We start from the raw sequence: 19,676 nt of genomic DNA on the forward strand, positions 1-19,676 counted from the left end.
GCCTCACCCTAACTCCGGACATGCTTTACAGTGCTGTTCACAACATTATTCCTCGACTACAGCTATTGTTGAGGAATGATGGTGGACATGTTGAGCATGACCTGTAAAGAACATCATCTTTGCTTTGTCTTACTTTGTTATGCTAATTATTGCTATTCTGATCAGATGAAGCACCGTCTGTCGGACATTTTTTGAACGTTTGCATTTTTTTGGTTCTAATAAAACCCCATGTCATTCCAAGCATGTGTGTCAATTTGTACCTCTCTATCTACATTATTCCGTGATTTAATCAGTTTTCAAATTTATACTGACTTTTTGGCCACCCAGTAGTTCTTCATGATGATATCTGAACGCTTCCAGAAACAGATTTTCACTCTGCAGCGGACTGTGCGCTGATATGAAACTTCCTGGCAGATTAAAACTGTGTGCCGGACCGAGACTCGAACTCGGGACCTTTGCCTTTCGCGGGCAAGCGCTCTACCAACTGAGCTACCCAAGCACGACTCACGCCCGGTACTCACAGCTTTACTTCCGCCAGTACCTCGTCTCCTACCTTCCAAACTTTACAGAAACTCTCCTGCGAAGGTCCGGCACACAGTTTTAATCTGCCAGTAAGTTTCATATCTGAACGCTGTTGTCTTCCATGGCTCCTATAGCATACACGTGACTGTGGTTGCCACACCTCATACTGATGATGAAAGACATCCGTTCCGAATGAAATGTAACTTTAATCATATTATGCCCATTATGTGATGAACGAGGATAATGGAATGTAGCCGAATTAAGTCGGGTGATGTTGAGGGTATTAGATTAGGAAATAAGACACTTCAAGTAATAAAGGAGTTTTGCTATTTGGGGAGCAATATAACTGATGAAGGTCGATGTAGAGAGGATATAAAATGTAGACTGGCAATGGCAAGGAAAGCGTTTCTGAAGAAGAGAAATTTGTTAACATCGAGTATAGATTTAAGTGTCAGGAAGTCGTTTTGAAAGTATTTGTATGGAGTGTAGCCATGTATGGAAGTGAAACATGGACGATAAATAGTTTGGACAAGAAGAGAATAGAAGCTTTCTAGATGTGGTGCTACAGGAGAATGCTGAAGATTAGATGGGTATATCACATAACTAATGAGGAGGTGTTGAATAGGATTGGGAAGAAGAGAAGAAGAGAAGTTTGTGGCACAACTTGACTAGAAGAAGGGATCGGTTGGTAGGACATGTTCTGAGGCATCAAGGGATCATCAATTTAATATTGGAGGGCAGCGTCGAGGGTAAAAATCGTAGAGGGAGACCAAGAGATGAATACACCAAGCAGATTCAGAAGGATGTAGGTTGCAGTAGGTACTGGGAGATGAAGAAGCTTGCGCAGGATAGAGTAGCATGGAGAGCTGCATCAAACCAGTCTCAGGACTGAAGACCACAACAACAACAACATGTGATGAACATCTCCACAAAATTATCTGTACATTGGATTGTGCATGGTGTAACAATCCACTAATGGATGGCATTAATCATAGTATTCAGAAATGGTGCGAGTGCACTGGACAGGAGAAAACATCTGAATGAAGAAAAACTGCCGCAAACAAAATTACGTGGATGTATACGAGTAGCGAGCTCATAAACAGACCTAACAAAAGTAGTGGACACGAAGTTGTGAGCAGCTAGGTCTGTAACTCTTCGCACTGAGAGGTCCCCCAGCCTGAAGGAAGTAATAGGGCGGCCTTGTTTGGTGCTGTTGGTGCTGTTTGCGGGCGGACAGATTGCGGCGCGAGTTAACAGCGGCGCGCCGGCCGGCGCTGGAACAGACGAGAGTAGCGGACGGAGGCGGCGGGGGCGGCGGGGGCGGCCGCGCGCTACACGGGAATGCTCTCGGCCCGGCGCCGCGGCCGCCGACTGCTCCAGCAGTGGCTGTGGCGCCGCCGCCGTCCCCTCTTTAATTACGTAGTTCGCACGCTAACGCTGCGCCATTTAGAGATTTATCCTTCCATTGTGACAACCGCGGCCCGAATTACTTCCGTCAGATTTAATTTCTGTCAGCCAGAAGAATTCCAATTACCTTGTAGGCGGCGGGAAGACGAAGCGCACAGTTGCTGTGGGTGTATAGGTCAGAATGCGAAATTTATTCTGTGGGATGCCGACTTCGAGAAGAGGCTTAAAACGCTCTCTGGCTGAAGAGCAGCGCCAGGCGCTTGGGGGGAAGAATACACAGAGGGGGTGGCCGCACAAGGAGAGGGTACACCAGCGAGCCAAAACATTACGACCACTGCACACGGCTCTGGTGGTACCGCCGACACGTCATGGGGTAAGGAAAGTTATTGTTGTTGTTGTGGTCTTCAGTCCCGAGACTAGTTTGATGCAGGTCTCCATGCTACTCTATCCTGTGCAAGCTTCTTCATGTCCCAGCACTTACTGCAACCTACATCCTATTGAATCTGCTTAGTGTATTCATCTCTTGGTCTCCCTCTACGATTTTTACCCTCCACGCTGCCCTCCAATACTAAATTTGTGATCCCTTGATGCCTCAGAACATGTCCTACCAACCTATCCCTTCTTCTAGTTAAGTTGTGCCACAAATTCCTCTTCTCCCCAATCCAATTCAACACTTCCTCATTAGTTATGTGATCTACCCATCTAATCTTCAGCATTCTTCTGTAGCACCACATTTAGAAAGCTTCTATTCTCTTCTTGTCCAAACTATTTATCGTCCATGTTTCAATTCCATACGAGGCTACACTCCATACAAATACTTTCAGAAACAACTTCCTGACACTTAAATCTATACTCGATGTTAAAAAATTTCTCTTCTTCAAACGTTTTCGTTGCCATTGCCAATCTACATTTTATATCCTCTCTACTTCGAACATCATGAGTAATTTTGCTCCCCAAAAAGCAAAACTCCTTTACTACTTTAAGTGTCTCATTTCCTAATCTAATTCCCTCAGGATCACCCGACTTAATTCGACTACATTCCATCATCCTCGCTTTGATTTTGTTGATGTTCATCTTACACCCTCCTTTTAAGACACTGTCCATTCTGTTCAACTGCTCTTCCAAGTCCCTTGCTGTCTCTGACAGAATTACGATGTCATCGGCGAACCTCAAAGTTTCTATTTCTTCTCCATGGATTTTAATACGTACTCCGAATTTTTCTTTTGTTTCCCTTACTGTTTGCTCAATATACAGATTGAATAACATCGGGGAGAGGCTACAACCCTGTCTCACTTCCTTCCCAATCACTGCTTCCCTTTCATGCCCCTCGACTCTTATAACTGCCATCTGGTTTCTGTACAAATTGTAAATAGCCTTTCGCTCCCTGTATTTTACCCCTCCAACCTTTAAAATCTGACAGAGAGTATTCCAGTCAACATTGTCAAAAGCTTTCTCTAAGTCTACAAATGCTAGAAACGTAGGTTTGCCTTTCCTTAATCTTTCTTCTAAGATAAGTTGTAAGGTCAGTATTGCCTCACGTGTTCCAACATTTCTACGGAATCCAAACTGATCTTCCCCGAGGTCGGCTTCCATCAGTTTTTCCATTCGTCTGTAAAGAATCCGCATTAGTATTTTACAGCTGTGACTTATTAAACTGATAGTTCGGTAATTTTCACATCTGTCAACACCTGCTTTCTTTGGGATTGAAATTATTATATTCTTCTTGAAGTCTGAGGGTATTTCGCCTGTCTCATACATCTTGCTCATCAGATGGTAGAGTTTTGTCAGGACTAGCTCTCCCAAGGCCGTCAGTAGTTCTAATGGAATGTTGTCTACTCCCGGGGCCTTGTTCCGACTCAGGTCTTTCAGTGCTCTGTCAATCTCTTCACGCATTATTGTATCTCCCATTTCATCTTCATCTACATCCTCTTCCATTTCCATAATATTGTCCTCAAGCACATCACCCTTGTATAGACCCTCTATATACTCCTTCCACCTTCTGCTTTCCCTTCTTTGCTTAGAACTGGGTTTCCATCTGAGCTCTTGATATTCATACAAGTGGCTCTCTTTTCTCCAAAGGTCTCTTTAATTTTCCTGTAGGCAGTATCTATCTTGCCCCTAGTGAGATAAGCCTCTACATCCTTACATTTGTCCTCTAGCCATCCCTGCTTAGCCATTTTGCACTTCCTGTCGATCTCATTTTTGAGACGTTTGTATTCATTTTTGCCTGCTTCATTTACTGCATTTTTATATTTTCTCCTTTCATCAATTAAATTCAATATTTCTTCTGTTACCCAAGGGTTACTACTAGCCCTCGTCGTTTTACCTACTTGGTCCTCTGCTGCCTTCACTACTTCATCCCTCATAGCTACCCATACTTCTTCTACTGTATTTCTTTCCCCCATTCCTGTCAGTTCTTCCCATATGCTCTCCCTGAAACTCTGTACAACCTCTGGTTTAGTCAGTTTATCTAGGTCCCATCTCCTTAAACTCCCACCTTTTTGCAGGTTCTTCAGTTTTAATCTACAGTTCATAACCAATAGATTGTGGTCAGAGTCCACATGTGCCCCTGGAAATGTCTTACAATTTAGAACCTGGTTCCTAAATCTCTGTCTTACCATTATATAATCTGTGTGATACCCTCTAGTATCTCCAGGATTCTTCCATGTATACAACCTTCTTTTATGTTTCTTGAAGCAAGTGTTAGCTATGATTAAGTTATGCTCTGTGTAAAATTCTACCAGACGACTTCCTCTTTCATTTCTTACCCCCAATCCATATTCACCTACTCTCCCTTTTCCTACTCTCAAATTCCAGTCACCCATGACTATTGAGTTTTCATCTTCCTTCACTGCCTGAACAATTTCTTTTATCTCATCATACATTTCATCAATTTCTTCATCATCTGCAGAGCTAGTTGGCATATAAACTTGTACTACTGTAGTAGGCATGGGATTTGTGTCTATCTTGGCCACAACAATGCGTTCACTATGCTGTTTGCAGTAGCTTACCAACACTCCTGTTTTTTTATTCATTATTAAACCTACTCCAGCATTACCCCTATTTGATTTTGTATTTATAACCCTTCACCTGACCAAAAGTCTTGTTCCTCCTGCCACCGAACTTCACTAGTTAACTAGAGTAATAAAATTTCGGGAATACACTTGTCTAGGTATATTTAAGTGAGGAGCCACATCAGAAACATTCGTGATTAAGACAGGCCTCAGACAAGGGGATGCTCTCTCATGTGTTGTGTCCAATGCCATCTTAGAGAAAGTAATGAAAGAGTGTATGCAACAGGAGTGAGCTGGAGTACAGATGAACGGTAACTTCAATTGTCTCGCATATGCAGATGACATAGTACTATTAAGTGAATCAAAGCACAATTTGAAAGAAATGTACCAGAAAATGGACAATTATGCACAGAAGGTAGGGCTCAAAGTGAATGGAGACAAAACAGAGTTCATGCAATTAGGAAGAAGACAAGAGCAGCTAGAGTTTCTCGAGATAGATCGCAAGAGGTTCAAGAGAGTAGACCAGTTCAAATACTTGGGATCGTGGTTTACCACGGACAACAACATAAAAATGGACATCAAGGAAAGAATAGCAGTGGGAACGAAATGCATGCATACCCTCAGAGAGACGCTTGGCTCTAAATCGGTCTCAGTGAACACGAAAATCTACAACACAGTGATATGGCCAGCAGTAATGTACGGTTCAGAAACATGGAGCAAGACTAAGCGAGAAAGGGAGAAACTATTAATATTTGAAAGACGAGTAATGGGGAAGATATGGGGACCAGTTTTAGATAACGGGAACAGAGTTCATGCAATTAGGAAGAAGACAAGAGCAGATAGAGTTTCTCGAGATAGATGGCAAGAGGTTCAAGAGAGTCGACCAGTTCAGATACTTGGGATCGTGGTTTACCACGGACAACAACATAAAAATGGACATCAATGAAAGAATAGCAGTGGAAATGAGATGCATGCATTCCGTCAGAAAGACGCTTGGCTCTAAATCGATCTCAGTGAACACTCAGATGAAAATCTACAACACAGTGATATGCCGAGCAGTAATGTACGGTTCAGAAGCATGGGGCATGATTAAGCGAGAAAAGGAAAAACTATTAATATTTGAAAGAAGAGTAATGAGGAAGATATGGGGACCAGTTTTAGATAACGGAGAATGGAGGAGGAGGAAAAAAGAGGAAATCTACCTTCTGATGCGACAACCAACTATCCTACAGAGGATAAAGAGCAAAAGAATACAATGGATGGGCCAAGTAGCCCGTATGTCAGATGGAAGACAGGCGAAGATGGCACTAGCGGGGAAACCAAAAACCAAACGCCCCATTGGACGACCAAGGCAGCGCTGAATGGACGACCTGGCGAAGGACCTAGCAGCCCTGGAAATTGAAGACACCTGGTGGAACCGGGCACAAAACAGGAAGGAATGGAGGCAGCTTGCGGAAGCAGCGCATGGTCTGCAGCGCCTGTGATAGCTGAACATCTATCTATCTATATTTAGGTGATGGATATTGCAAGCTGTAAGCTCGAGATATGACAATGAAAACATGTAATGCTGGCACATTAACAACCGACCTTACTCCCAGAATGGCGAATGCAAGCATGGACATGAGCATGTATTACGTTGCACAGGTAACGGATGTCAGTTTTTGGGGTGGAGCTACGTACCTATTGAGCCTGGTCGGTCAATACAGGGAGAGTTCGTACATGGCGCTAGAACTGTCGTCAGATGATGTCTCGTATGTGTTCGATTGGAGACAGGTCTCGTGATCGAGCAGGGCAAAGCAACATGTCGATACTCTCCAGGATGTTGGGTTACAACAGTTGCATGTGGGCGAGCGTTATCCTGTTGGGAAACACCCCTTGGAATGCTGTTCATGAATGGCAGCACAACAGGCCGAATCACCAGACTGACGTACAGATTTTCAGTCATACGAAATCGCACCCCATACTATCACTCCAGGTGTAAGTCTGGTGTGTCTGCCATGCAGGCAAGTCGATTTCAGATTCTAAAGTGGTCTTCTAACCAACACACGACCATCACTGGCAGCGAGACAGAACGATATTTCATCTGAAAACACAGCAGCCTCGACCCTGTCCTCCAGTGAGCTCTCACTTGAAACCACCGAATTCAAAAATGGTGGTTGTTTGGGGTAAATGGAATGCACGCTGCAGGGAGTCTGGACTCGAGCTGTCCTTCAAGTAATCGATTTGTAACAGTTCGTTGTGACACTATGGTGCCAACTACTCCTCAAATTGTTGCTCCAGATGCAGTACGATGCACCACACCCTTACGCCGCAAGCGATGGTCTCCCGTCTCAGTAGGGGTACGATCTCACGATGTCCTCTGGAGCCCTGGTATGCTTGCGAACGTACGTACCCGTTACCAACTCTGCCAGTAATCATCTACAGTGAACACATTCTTGCTAAGTTCAAATGGTTCAAATGGCCCTGAGCACTATTGGACTCAACATCGGAGGTCATCAATCCACTAGACGTAGAACTACTTCAACTTAAGGACGTCACACACATCCATGCCCGAGGCAGGATTCGAACCTGCGACCGTAGCAGCTGCGCAATTTCGGACTGGAGCACCTAGAACCGCTCGGTCACCGCGGCCGGCTCTTGCTAAGTCATTCTGTAGTTACGCAGAAGGAACATCCAGCTACCTGTAGCTCTATTACACGATCTCGTTCAAGCTCAGTGACGAATTGATAATGGAATCTTTGTCGCCTTAAGGGATTTCTTGACGAACGTCAGCTCACCATGTTCTATCTCAAAGCAAGCGTGTATTTAAACCAACCTATTTAAAGCAAACTTGATCTGCATCCTCATATAGGCGCTATTAGCGCCATGTCGCACAATTTCTCCTTGGTGTTGCACCTTTTTCCGACAGTGTGTTTAAGCCGTGTAGAGACGAAAGGGGGGGGGGGGGGGGGAAATCATTCCCACCAGAAGAAATCCGCTGAGAAAGGATATCAAGATATAAACACCTTTCAGCCGTCTAATTTCCAACCATATTTTATTTGGCAACCAGTTTCAGCGTTTTACTACGTCGTCTTCAGCTCCCTCACCGACGTGTAGGAAGGATCTACCTCGGCTGAAACTGGTTGCCAAATAAAATAAGGTAGGAAACTAGACGGGAGGAAAATGTTTGACATCCTCCATCGAATAGCCGAGTCCCGCAACCATCTGTAAAAAGATGGACGTACAGAGATTCACTGATAATGTTGTATCTGCCTGGTAATCGATTCATCCGCACACCAGGCAGGCTGTGCGGGCAGCCTCTCTGCCAGTAGACGCGCGTAAACCGCTCCCATCAGCGCCGATGTACACTACTGGCCATTAAAATTCCTACACAACGAAGATGATGTGCTACAGACGCGAAATTTAACCGACAGGAAGAAGATGCTGTGAAATGCAAATGATTAGCTTTTCAGAGCATTCACACAAGGTTGGCGCCGGCGGCGTAACCTACAACGTGCTGACATGAGGAAAGTTTCCAACCGATTTCTCATACACAAACGGCAGTTGACCGGCGTTGCCTGGTGAAACGTTGTTGTGATGCCTCGTGCAAGGAGGAGAAATGCGTACCATCATGTTTCCGACTTTGATAATGGTTGGATTGTAGCCTATCGCGACTGCGGTTTATCGTATCAAGACATTGCTGCTCGCGTTAGTCGAGATCCAGTGACTGTTAGTAGAATATGGAATCTGTGGGTTCAGGAGGATAATACGGAACGCCGTGCAGGATCCCAACGGCCGCGTATCACTAGCAGTCGAGATGACAGGCATCTTATCCGCATGGCTGTAACGGATCGTGCAGCCACGTCTCGATCCCAGAGTCACCACATGGGGAAGTTTGCAAGACAACAACCATCTGGACAAACAGTTCGACGACGTTTGCAGCAGCATGGACTATAAGCTCGGAGAGCGTGGCTGCGGTTACCCTTGACGCTGCATCACAGACTGGAGCGTCTGCGATGGTGTACTCAACGACGAACCTTGATGCACGAATGGCAAAATGTCATTTTTTCGGATGAATCCAGGTTCTGTTTATAGCATCATGATGGTCCCATCCGTGTTTGGCGACATCGCAGTGAACACACATTGGAAGCGTGTATTCCTCATCGTCGCACTGGCGTATGACCCGTCGTGATGGTATTGGTTGCCATTGGTTACACGTCTCGGTCACCTCTTGTTCCAATTGACGGCACTTGGAACAGTGGACGTTACATTTGAGAGGTGTTACGACCCGTGGCTCTACCCTTCATTCGATCCCCTTGAAACCCTACATTTCAGCAGGATAATGCACGACCGCATGTTGCAGATCCTGTACGGGCCTTTCTGGATACAGAAAATGTTCGACTGCTGCTCTGCCAGCACATTCTCCAGATCTCTCACCAATTGAAAAAGTCTGGTCAGTGGTGGCCGACCAATTAGCTCCTCACAATACGCCAGTCACTACTCTTGACGAACTGTGGTATCGTGTTGAAACTGCATGGGCAGCTGTACCTGTACACGCCATCCAAGCTGTTTGACTCAATGCCCAGGCCTCTCAAGGCCGTTATTACGGCCAGAGGTGGTTGTTATGGGTACTGATTTCTCAGGATCTATCCACCCAAATTGCGTGAAAATGTAATCACATGTGAGTTCTAGTATAATATATTTGTCCAATGAATACCCGTTTATCAACTGCATTTCTTCTTGGTGTAGCAATTTTAATGGCCAGTAGTGTATTTTCCTTGTACGGCCTGAGCTGTTGCCCACGGATTTACATGTCGCCCACACGGTGTCTGGGGCGCCAACTTCGCCAACAGGCAGGGTAGCTGTCGCAGCAGAGGGCGCTGTCGGAGGGGGCACTGTTTTGCTACCTAGATCACGGGCCTTGCGGCGCCGCTTGAATATCCATCCGCTCCCGACTTCTAGTTTGGCGCATAATTTCGTAACCTTTTTCCATAAGTTAGATAAACACAATAGATACACATAACTGACACTCTAGTCATCATGAATATGTTCTCCTTCACTTTTTACAACAGTCTGCCAACGCTGTCGTTACTTGACGAGTCCGCGATTGTAGAAATCACGTGGTTTTGAGGCAAAGAACTCGTCTAAGCCACGTTCGGAGCACAATTTCGTCCGGGAAGGAAGTTCCTTGAAGATTGTTCCGCAGAGAGCGGAAAAGGTGAACATCTGACAGGGCAAGTGAATACGGTGGGTGTGGGATGACTTCCAACCCTATTCCTGTGTAGTGCTTTTTCTCAGTCTAGCATCAATCCGCGCAGTCTTCCTGGTCGCTGTTCTTGGACTGCGTCTCAGTTGTTGACAATAAATGTTGGACTTTTCCATACTTGCTGTCTTTAGGTAGCGCCTCATCTCAAACGCTTCCATTCTCTTCTTTTCCGGTTGTACCACAGCCCAGTTTCACATACATTTAATACTGTGCTCCAAAGGTGAATTCTCAGAAATGTATTCCTCAAAATAAGGCGAATATTTTATGCTTTTGGCTAGAAAAGCATTCTTCGCCTTTGCTAGTCTGGTTGTTAATTCGCTTATCCTGTATTATTTTGGTTCCAAGGTAACAGAATACCTTATCTTCAAGTACTTTTTGGTCACAAATTCTGATGTTAAATTTTTCGCTAAACTCATTTCCACTGCTCCTTTTTCTTCTGTTTACTCTCAGTCCTTATTCTTTACTCATTAGACATTGCATTCCATGCAACAAGTTCTGTAACTCTTCTTCACTTTTACCGAGGATATCCTTCCACTTCTAATTGTTATCCCATTCCTGAGTATTTCTTTTACTTCCCTCGTTGCTTTTTCGATGTACAGAGTGAACGGCCATTCTTAACTGTAGCACTTCATTCTTGGTCTTCCATTACTATTGATCACTTTTGGTTTTTGTACATACTATGTATCCTGTCTTTCCATACACCACCTTCATGAGAATTTCGAACATCATGCACCATGTTACATTCTCGAACGCTTTTTCTAGGTCGACAAGTCCTATAAAGTTTCGCTTTTTGTGTAGGTCTTGCTTCCAGTATGAAACAAAATGTCATAACTGCCTTTTCGGTTCCTAAAGCTTACCAAGTGCTCTAGGAGTAGCGTCTTTGCGTGGTAAAAACCTTCTCAGCCCCGGATTCGAAACCCGCTACTGCTTAAATTTTGAAAAAAAGTCAGGGATGGCAACCGAAGACATCCAGCATAAGAAGACACTCTCAGTCAGACAAAGGCCTCGCCAAAGAGGGCGGAGGAGCCAGAAGAGGTTCAGGGAACTCTCTTGCCCTTGGCGTTGGGAACTGCCCCTAAGGGGAAAAGAATCAGCAATGATCAACGGCGTGAGAACGCAGAAGTCAATGCAAACCACTGTATTACAAACACATGCTGTTTATCCACAGGACATGTGGCCTGTAATTGAAAAGTGTTACGATGATATCTCCAGTGGAAAAAGATTCCGGACTAATCCGCCTTCGGATCTCCTGGAGGGGACTGCCAGGAAAGGAAGGAGGTGACCAGAGAAAAACATTGAATAACTAACGAAATGTAGCGCTCTACGCGTCGTTGGATGGAATGTCCGAAGTTTAAACTTGGTAGAGGAGCTAGAAAATCAAAAAAAGGGAATGCTAATGAACAGTCCACATACATTGGGAGTCAATGAAGTGGAAGAAGAAGAGGACCTGAAAAAAGCGACCGACGACGTGAAATGTTGCAAGATGTTCAAAATTCTGAGAAAAACAGGAGATGATCTATAGGGAAGACGGGACGGGTAATATAGGATCAGTACAAGAACCAGGACGAAACAGAAGAAATGGAAAACAAAGACTGAAGTGCTCGGAATAAAATTGGTGTAAAACAGGGACGAAGTCTTTCGTCCCTACGTACACATCGAAGAAGCCATAAAGAAAATAAAAGTTCAAGAGCGTGATAAAAATTCAAGGTGAAAGGATATCAATGATAACATTCGTAGATGACATTGCCATCTTCAGTAAAAGTGAAGAAGAATTACAGGATCTGTTGAATGGAATGAACTAACAAGTACAGAAGAAAAAGACTGCGAGTAAATCGAAGAAAGACGAAAGTAATGAGAAGTAGCAGAAATGAGAACAGAGAGAAACTTAACATTAGAACTGGTGATCACGCCGTAGTTAAAATAGGGAATTCTGTTTTGTAGGCAGCAAAATAACCCAAGACTGGCGGAGCAAGGAAGACATACAAAGCAGACCAGCTTAGCCAAAATGTGCATACTTGCCTGAGAGAAGTCTACTGGTATGAAACATAGGCCTCAATTTGAGGAACAAGGACGTACGTTTGAGCAGAGCACTGTATGTTAATGAATCACAGATTGTGCGAAATCCGGAACAGAAGAGAATCGAAGCATTCGAGATGTGGTGCTACAGAAGAATCTTAAAAAGGTGCACATGATCGTGTTCTAGGTTCTAGATTTCGACAGCAGCATACATACTTAGACTCTTCATCAGAAGAATAGCCTTTCCGAAGGCGGGAGACTAGAGCTCGTAATAACCAGTTTTGCATCCAGGGTTATCAGAAAATATTCTGCTTCGTACTAGGTTTCTAGCAAGGGAATCTCCGTCAGCCCTAATCATGATACAGCTGCCTATGCTTTTGGACTGAAAGATGGGTTAAGCAAAACGAATATCTCAAAAAAATTAATGCTTGCCGATTGTTGATGACCACCGGACTAGTGTAGCGTTGATCAGGCAGTGACATCCAAGACCAAATCTGAAAAATTTGGTATGAGCCCACATGACCTCTGGTGTTCCTTTTGCGAGTACTGAACAATGCACGATATTTCGGGAAGACCATCAACACATTTATGGCACCGTTACTACGTCAACCAGATGGGTCCTCCCAAGAGGAAAATGGAGTTGAGACGTACGTCTCACGTTGCTCACATTTCTGTTCAAGACGTTTCTTGACTCTCCTGGTCAGCCCGATTGCCGGATCTACCTCCTATCCAGCACGTATCTTAGACCGTAAGTGCGTTTTCGTGATAACGAACATATATGTTGTATTCTTGTACAAAAGAAAGGTGGAGCCGTGGTAAGATGCAGGACTGGTTATCGCGAGGAAGTGGTGCTTCAGATCTCCGTCCAGCCATCCAGATCTAAATGTTGTATGGTTTGCCTGAAATGTTTAAGGCAGACAAACGGAATGGTTCCTTTGAAAAGGACACAACCATTTTCTTTCCATAAACCACTCTCTGATACCCTCGCCGTCGATGGCGTTAAACTGTAGCACTCTTTCCTTCACCAGTGTAAAAAAAAAAAAAAAAAAAAAAACTTAATTCGTGTGAGACTATTGCTTATTTGCTTCATCATTTTACACAACTGGGCGTGTTCTTGCGTAAACTTTTATGAAAATACATAGTTTGAGGTTTACTGCACTTCTTTCTATAGTAAGCATGCAGACAGAATAACAAACACGTTTTTTGGATGTAGACCAGCGGCATGTAAAATAACTGGCCGAATGAAACAGACGTTTCGGCCACGGCTGCAGTAGCATTGCTTTAGTTCGTCTGTAAAGGCATTGCTACCAGTCAGTCATCTTACAGTTTTACAGCCAGGAGATTTTTATGTTAACAGTGTCAAATCGCAGTAGACTACTCTCTTACGACTACCCTTATCGCAGCATTTGAAGCCAGTGCCTACGTATACAAACTGAGATATAATCGATGTAAGTCACACCTACGCCGTACGAGGAGGATGTGTTGCTGAGACTCACAGCAGCCTTTGGGACAGCACCAGTGGCGGCACTTTACTACTAGGCTACCTAGTAGAAAATACTGTCAGATACACCGGTTCTCCCTTCTGGCTTCGCAGAGGGAAGCTTCATAACGTGAGAGAAGTTACATATTTGTAAATAACAATTAAATTAAATCTACAATTATGGAATGCGCGTGAATGCAGGGAGACTGGGGTCATATCGCAACAAAGTACAAAATAGTAAGCCAGACCACGTCGTTCTAGAGTGTCCCATCTGAGAAGATTTGCAGAGGCAAGTGACAGGGATCGGTACACCGAGTGGCATTATTAGAGGCAAAGACAAATAGCAGCCAGTGAACGAAGCAGCAAGTAAGGTGTCTGGAAGACGAAAATATTCAGCAAATAAAGGCACTGCAAGAGAAAATCCGATTTTACGTGATAATATTCAAGAGAATACTGTGAGTGCAGTGAATATAACAGAGGAATCACTAACGCCGGAATTAATTGCTTTACAGACGATCAGAAACAGTGGGTATGTGACAAACAACGTGGGAGCTGTGTCAGAACCATCAGTACGAACTGGAACTTTCAGATGTCTTAGGAAAGCTTCCATCAAGAGCAGGGTGTGGTGGATCCGTTGCGTCGCACTGGTTGATTTCACTGGGACTGTGGATGATGGCGCTAGTTCCCTTGTGACAGCATCTCGGGACTGACGCGGGGTGCGATCGAAATTGTTTGGGGGTAGTATGGCTTTCCTAGAATTCTGTGCTCTAGAGATTTAGCATGATGTCCCGAGCAATCGGGGACTCACTCGTGTGGAACTAAGTAATGGCAGGAAAAGACGTAGATGAAGAATTGATCAACAGGTATTTTCTGAAGGATATATCTTCCTTAAGCCTGATGTGTCCCAGTGGTTAAAATTAGAAACTGCCAACAAGCAATTTGCTGTGATGGTAGTGTAGATGATTAACATATGTAGAATCATCATTTAAGGGTTTTAGATGTTTTACTTTTTATTTATTATTTTACAGATTTACTACATCATTTGTATTTAATTTCACCAATTACTGAAAATATTTAAATTCCATTAAAAATCTTGATGCGAATATTAATTAAGTTGTATACAACTTTCTGTAGCTATGTGGAAACATAACCCCCATTAGATTCAAGGAAGCTTGTGTAGAAATTATAAACAATAATAAATAAATAAATCGATACAAATCATAAAAATGGAAATATGTATATATGTATATACTCACATATGTTTATATGCATGTATGTATGTATGTTCCACATCTCCTCCTAAACCAGTGGACCAGTTTCAACCATACGTGGTACACATACCACTGTCAGGAAAGAACCACTGTGGTGTAAGAACCACCCACCTATCAAAGGGGGTAGGACTGGGAGTGAAAAAGCAATGAAGCACATGACACTTGAACGTGCATAATCTGGTATTTGAGAAAGAGAGCACTTAGGAACTTGCAACAAACTTAGCGTATAATTTCAAACCTTTACAAGACTTTTTCTCGCTGACGACACAAACATTACTACATTTTCGTTGTTGACGGAGTAATACTCTCATATAACAGATGGCGTTTTAATTTATTACTTCTTTATCAATAACTGTATTAGCGACACATTTTGCGGACAGGATTCATTAACATCGTTAAATGTACCAGAAGAATTACATGATTGTACGATACTTACTTCAGGAGGTATGAGTTTACAAACACCGAGATGTGTGAAAAATTGTCACATGTGATGTATTGTAGAGGTAAGAACCAGCAGCCACCTATTGGAGTGAGCATGGTGGTTGGAGAGAGAATGGGGTGGAGAAAATTGACAGACAGCGAGGGGGAAGGAAGGAGATACGCACTCGTAGGATGAGGAGGAGACAGACTGAGGTAGAGGAAGGGGAAATATAAGGAGAGAGGGGAGACGAGGAGTTGGATATGCATTTTGTTTACGACCTTCCACTGAGGAAGGGATTCTATTTGTGTTTATCTGCTCTGCATAGTAACTAACAGTTCTTGATAAAACTTTACGTAGTTTTCGTGTTAGATTTCTTAGTGTTTTCTTGATCGTTTAGAACAGAAAGCGCCCTAAAACCGTCTTTTGTTTGTTTCGCGGCCGTTAGCCGCTAGTCACTTGAATCAGCAGTTGTCTTGTGACAGCCAGAGCGAGAGCACCAGCAGCAGCGAGTACTGTTTGTATAAAGCGTTTATTTTGCATTTTGTTTACGACCTTCCACTAAGGAAGGGATTCTATTTGTGTTTATCTGCTGTGCATAGTAACTAACAGTTCTTGATAAAACTTTACGTAGTTTTCGCGTTAGATTTCTTAGTGTTTTCTTGATCGTTTAGAACAGAAAGCGCCCTAAAACCGTCTTTTGTTTGTTTCGCGGCCGTTAGCCACTAGTCACTTGAATCAGCAGTTGTCTTGTGACAGCCAGAGCAAGAGCACCAGCAGCAGCGAGTACTGTTTGTATAAAGCGTTTATTTTGCATTTTGTTTACGACCTTCCACTAAGGAAGGGATTCTATTTGTGTTTATCTGCTCTGCATAGTAACTAACAGTTCTTGATAAAACTTTACGTAGTTTTCGTGTTAGATTTCTTAGTGCTTTCTTGATCGTTTAGAACAGAAAGCGCCCTAAAACCGTCTTTTGTTTGTTTCGCGGCCGTTAGCCACTAGTCACTTGAATCAGCAGTTGTCTTGTGACAGCCAGAGCGAGAGCACCAGCAGCAGCGAGTACTGTTTGTATAAAGCGTTTTTGTACTTATTTGCTGCGCTTAGCTTTTAAATAGTTTTTCTGGGAAAACCTAGCGTAGTTTTCGCGTCTCGTATTTCAGTGAGTGTTTCTTGATTATCAGAGTAGCTCATCAGAAGATTATCTTGGGAATTTGTCACCGTATAGAGTAGGGTAAACATAGTCATGTGTAGGGACTGTGGTTGTTGTGAGCGGACGCAAGGAGAATTGGCCACTCTTCGGGGGCAGGTGGAGGCTTTGTCTGTTAGGCTCATCGAGCTCGAGGCGCAGGCGTCGGCTCGTAGTGGCGTTGGGGCAACTGTGGTGAGACCTATGCCTACTTCGGTGGCCTTGGAATCACATGGAACCCCTGATGTCGCTGCGTCTTCCGGCAGTGAGCATCTTACCGGTCAGCCATCACTCCAGGGTGAATGGCGGACAGTGGTGGGCTCGCGCGTGCCTGGCCGAAAGGCGAAAGTGGGATCTGGCCGCGTGGCAGCTGCCTTACCCCTTTCCAACAGGTACGGGGTGCTTCCTAGTGGTGATGACATCGTTTCCGAGCCACCACAGGATGCCTCGCCTGTTGGGCCAGTGGCCGATTCTCCGGCAAGGTCCCGACAGTCACAGAGGGCGGGCCTATTAGTTATAGGGAGCTCCAACGTTAGGCGGGTTATGGAGCCCCTCAGGAAAATAGCGGGTAGGTCGGGGAAGAATGCCAGTGTGCACTCGGTGTGCTTGCCGGGGGGTCTCGTCCGTAATGTGGAGGAGGCCCTTCCGGCAGCTATTGAACGCACTGGGTGTGACCGGCTGCAGATAGTAGCACATGTCGGAACGAATGACGCCTGCCGCTTGGGTTCTGAGGCCATCCTTGGTTCCTTCCGGCGGCTGGCTGATTTGGTGAAGACAACCAGCATCGCACGCGGAGTGCAAGCTGAGCTTAATATCTGCAGCATAGTGCCCAGAGTCGATCGCGGTCCTCTGGTTTGGAGCCGTGTGGAGGGTCTAAACCAGAGTCTCAGACGACTCTGCGACTATAATGGTTGCAAATTCATCGACCTCCGTTATTGGGTGGAGAACTGTAGGGCCCCCCTAGACAGGTCAGGCGTACACTACACACCGGAAGCAGCTACTAGGGTAGCAGAGTACGTGTGGCGTGCACACGGGGGTTTTTTAGGTTAGAGGGACCCCCCCTTGGGCGAAACGATAAAATACCTGACGGCTTACCAGAGAGGACATTATCATCGTTGATAAAGAACGTCCGTCCTCAGAGACCAAAAACAGGAAAAGTTAACGTAATATTGGTAAACTGCAGGAGTATCCAGGGCAAGGTTCCTGAATTAGTATCTCTTATTGAAGGAAATAGTGCGCATATAGTATTAGGAACGGAAAGTTGGTTAAAACCGGAAGTGAACAGTAACGAAATCCTAGACACAGAATGGGATATATACCGCAAGGATAGGATAAACGCCAATGGTGGAGGAGTATTTATAGCAGTAAAGAATTCAATAATATCCAGTGAAGTTATTAGCGAATGCGAATGTGAAATAATATGGGTTAAGTTAAGTATCAAAGGTGGGTCAGATATGATAGTCGGATGCTTCTATAGACCACCTGCATCAGCAACCGTAGTAGTTGAGCGCCTCAGAGAGAACCTGCAGAACGTCGTGAAGAAGTTTCGTGATCATACTATTGTAATAGGGGTAGACTTCAATCTACCAGGTATAGAATGGGATAGTCACACAATCAGAACTGGAGCCAGGGACAGAGACTCTTGTGACATTATCCCGACTGCCTTGTCCGAGAATTACTTCGAGCAGATAGTTAGAGAACCAACTCGTGAAGCTAACGTTTTAGACCTCATAGCAACAAATAGACCGGAACTTTTCGACTCCGTGAATGTAGAAGAGGGTATCAGTGATCATAAGTCAGTGGTTGCATCAATGACTACAAGTGTAATAAGAAATGCCAAGAAAGGAAGGAAAATATATTTGCTTAACAAGAGTGAAAGGGCACAAATCGCAGAATATCTGAGTGACCACCATCAAACGTTCATTTCTGAGGAAGAGGATGTGGAACAAAAATGGAAAAAATTCAGAAACATCGTCCAGTACGCCTTAGATAAGTTCGTACCGACTATGGTCCAAAGCGAGGGGAAAGATCCACCGTGGTATAACAATCATGTACGAAAGGTACTACGGAAACAAAGAAAGCTTCATCATAGGTTTAAGAGTAGTCGAATCACAGCTGATAAGGAAAAGCTGAACGAAGCGAAAAAGAGCGTAAAGAGAGCAATGAGAGAAGCATTCAACGAATTCGAACATAAAACATTGGCAAAAAAATCTAAACAAGAACCCTAAAAAGTTTTGGTCATATGTAAAATCGGTAAGCGGATCTAAATCCCCTATTCAGTCACTCGTTGACCACGATGGCACCGAAACAGAGGACGACCGAAGAAAGGCAGAAATACTGAATTCAGTGTTCCGAAACTGTTTCACTGCGGAAAATCGTAACACGGTCCCTGACTTCAGCCGTCGCACGGACGCCAAAATGGAAAATATTGAAATAAACGATATCGGAATTGAAAAACAACTGCTATCACTTAGTAGCGGAAAAGCATCCGGACCAGACGAGATACCCTTAAGATTCTACAGTGATTATGCTAAAGAACTTGCCCCCTTTCTATCAGCAATTTATCGTAGATCGCTGGAAGAACGTAAAGTACCTAGCGACTGGAAGAAAGCGCAGGTCGTTCCCATTTTCAAGAAGGGTCATAAATCAGATGCGAATAATTATAGGCCTATTTCGCTTACGTCAATCTGTTGTAGAATAATGGAACATGTTTTGTGTTCTCGTATTATGACGTTCTTAGATAATACAAATCTCCTTCATCATAACCAACATGGATTCCGCAAACAGAGATAATGTGAAACTCAGCTCGCCCTATTTGCCCAAGAAATTCACAGTGCCGTAGACACTGGCGAGCAGATTGATGCCGTATTCCTGGACTTCAGGAAGGCATTTGATACGGTTCCGCACTTACGTTTAGTGAAAAAAATACGAGCTTACGGAACATCGGACCAGGTTTGTGATTGGATTCAGGATTTCCTAGAAGAAAGAACACAACATGTCATTCTTAACGGTTCAAAATCTGCAGATGTAGAGGTAATTTCGGGAGTACCGCAGGGAAGCGTGATAGGACCTTTATTGTTTACAATATACATAAATGACTTAGTTGACAACATCGG

The 19,676-nt window shown here is 44.2% G+C and overlaps 1 non-coding gene across 1 annotated transcript; it reads right to left on the minus strand.

Moving 5' to 3' along the window:
* Positions 1 to 425: 425 nt before the first annotated feature.
* Positions 426 to 500, minus strand: Trnas-cga (transfer RNA serine (anticodon CGA)). The gene has a single exon. It is a non-coding gene; the product is annotated as a tRNA-Ser (tRNA).
* Positions 501 to 19,676: the final 19,176 nt, after the last annotated feature.

Source organism: Schistocerca serialis, chromosome 2, assembly GCF_023864345.2.
Source record: "Schistocerca serialis cubense isolate TAMUIC-IGC-003099 chromosome 2, iqSchSeri2.2, whole genome shotgun sequence".
NCBI classification, from domain to species: domain Eukaryota; kingdom Metazoa; phylum Arthropoda; class Insecta; order Orthoptera; family Acrididae; genus Schistocerca; species Schistocerca serialis.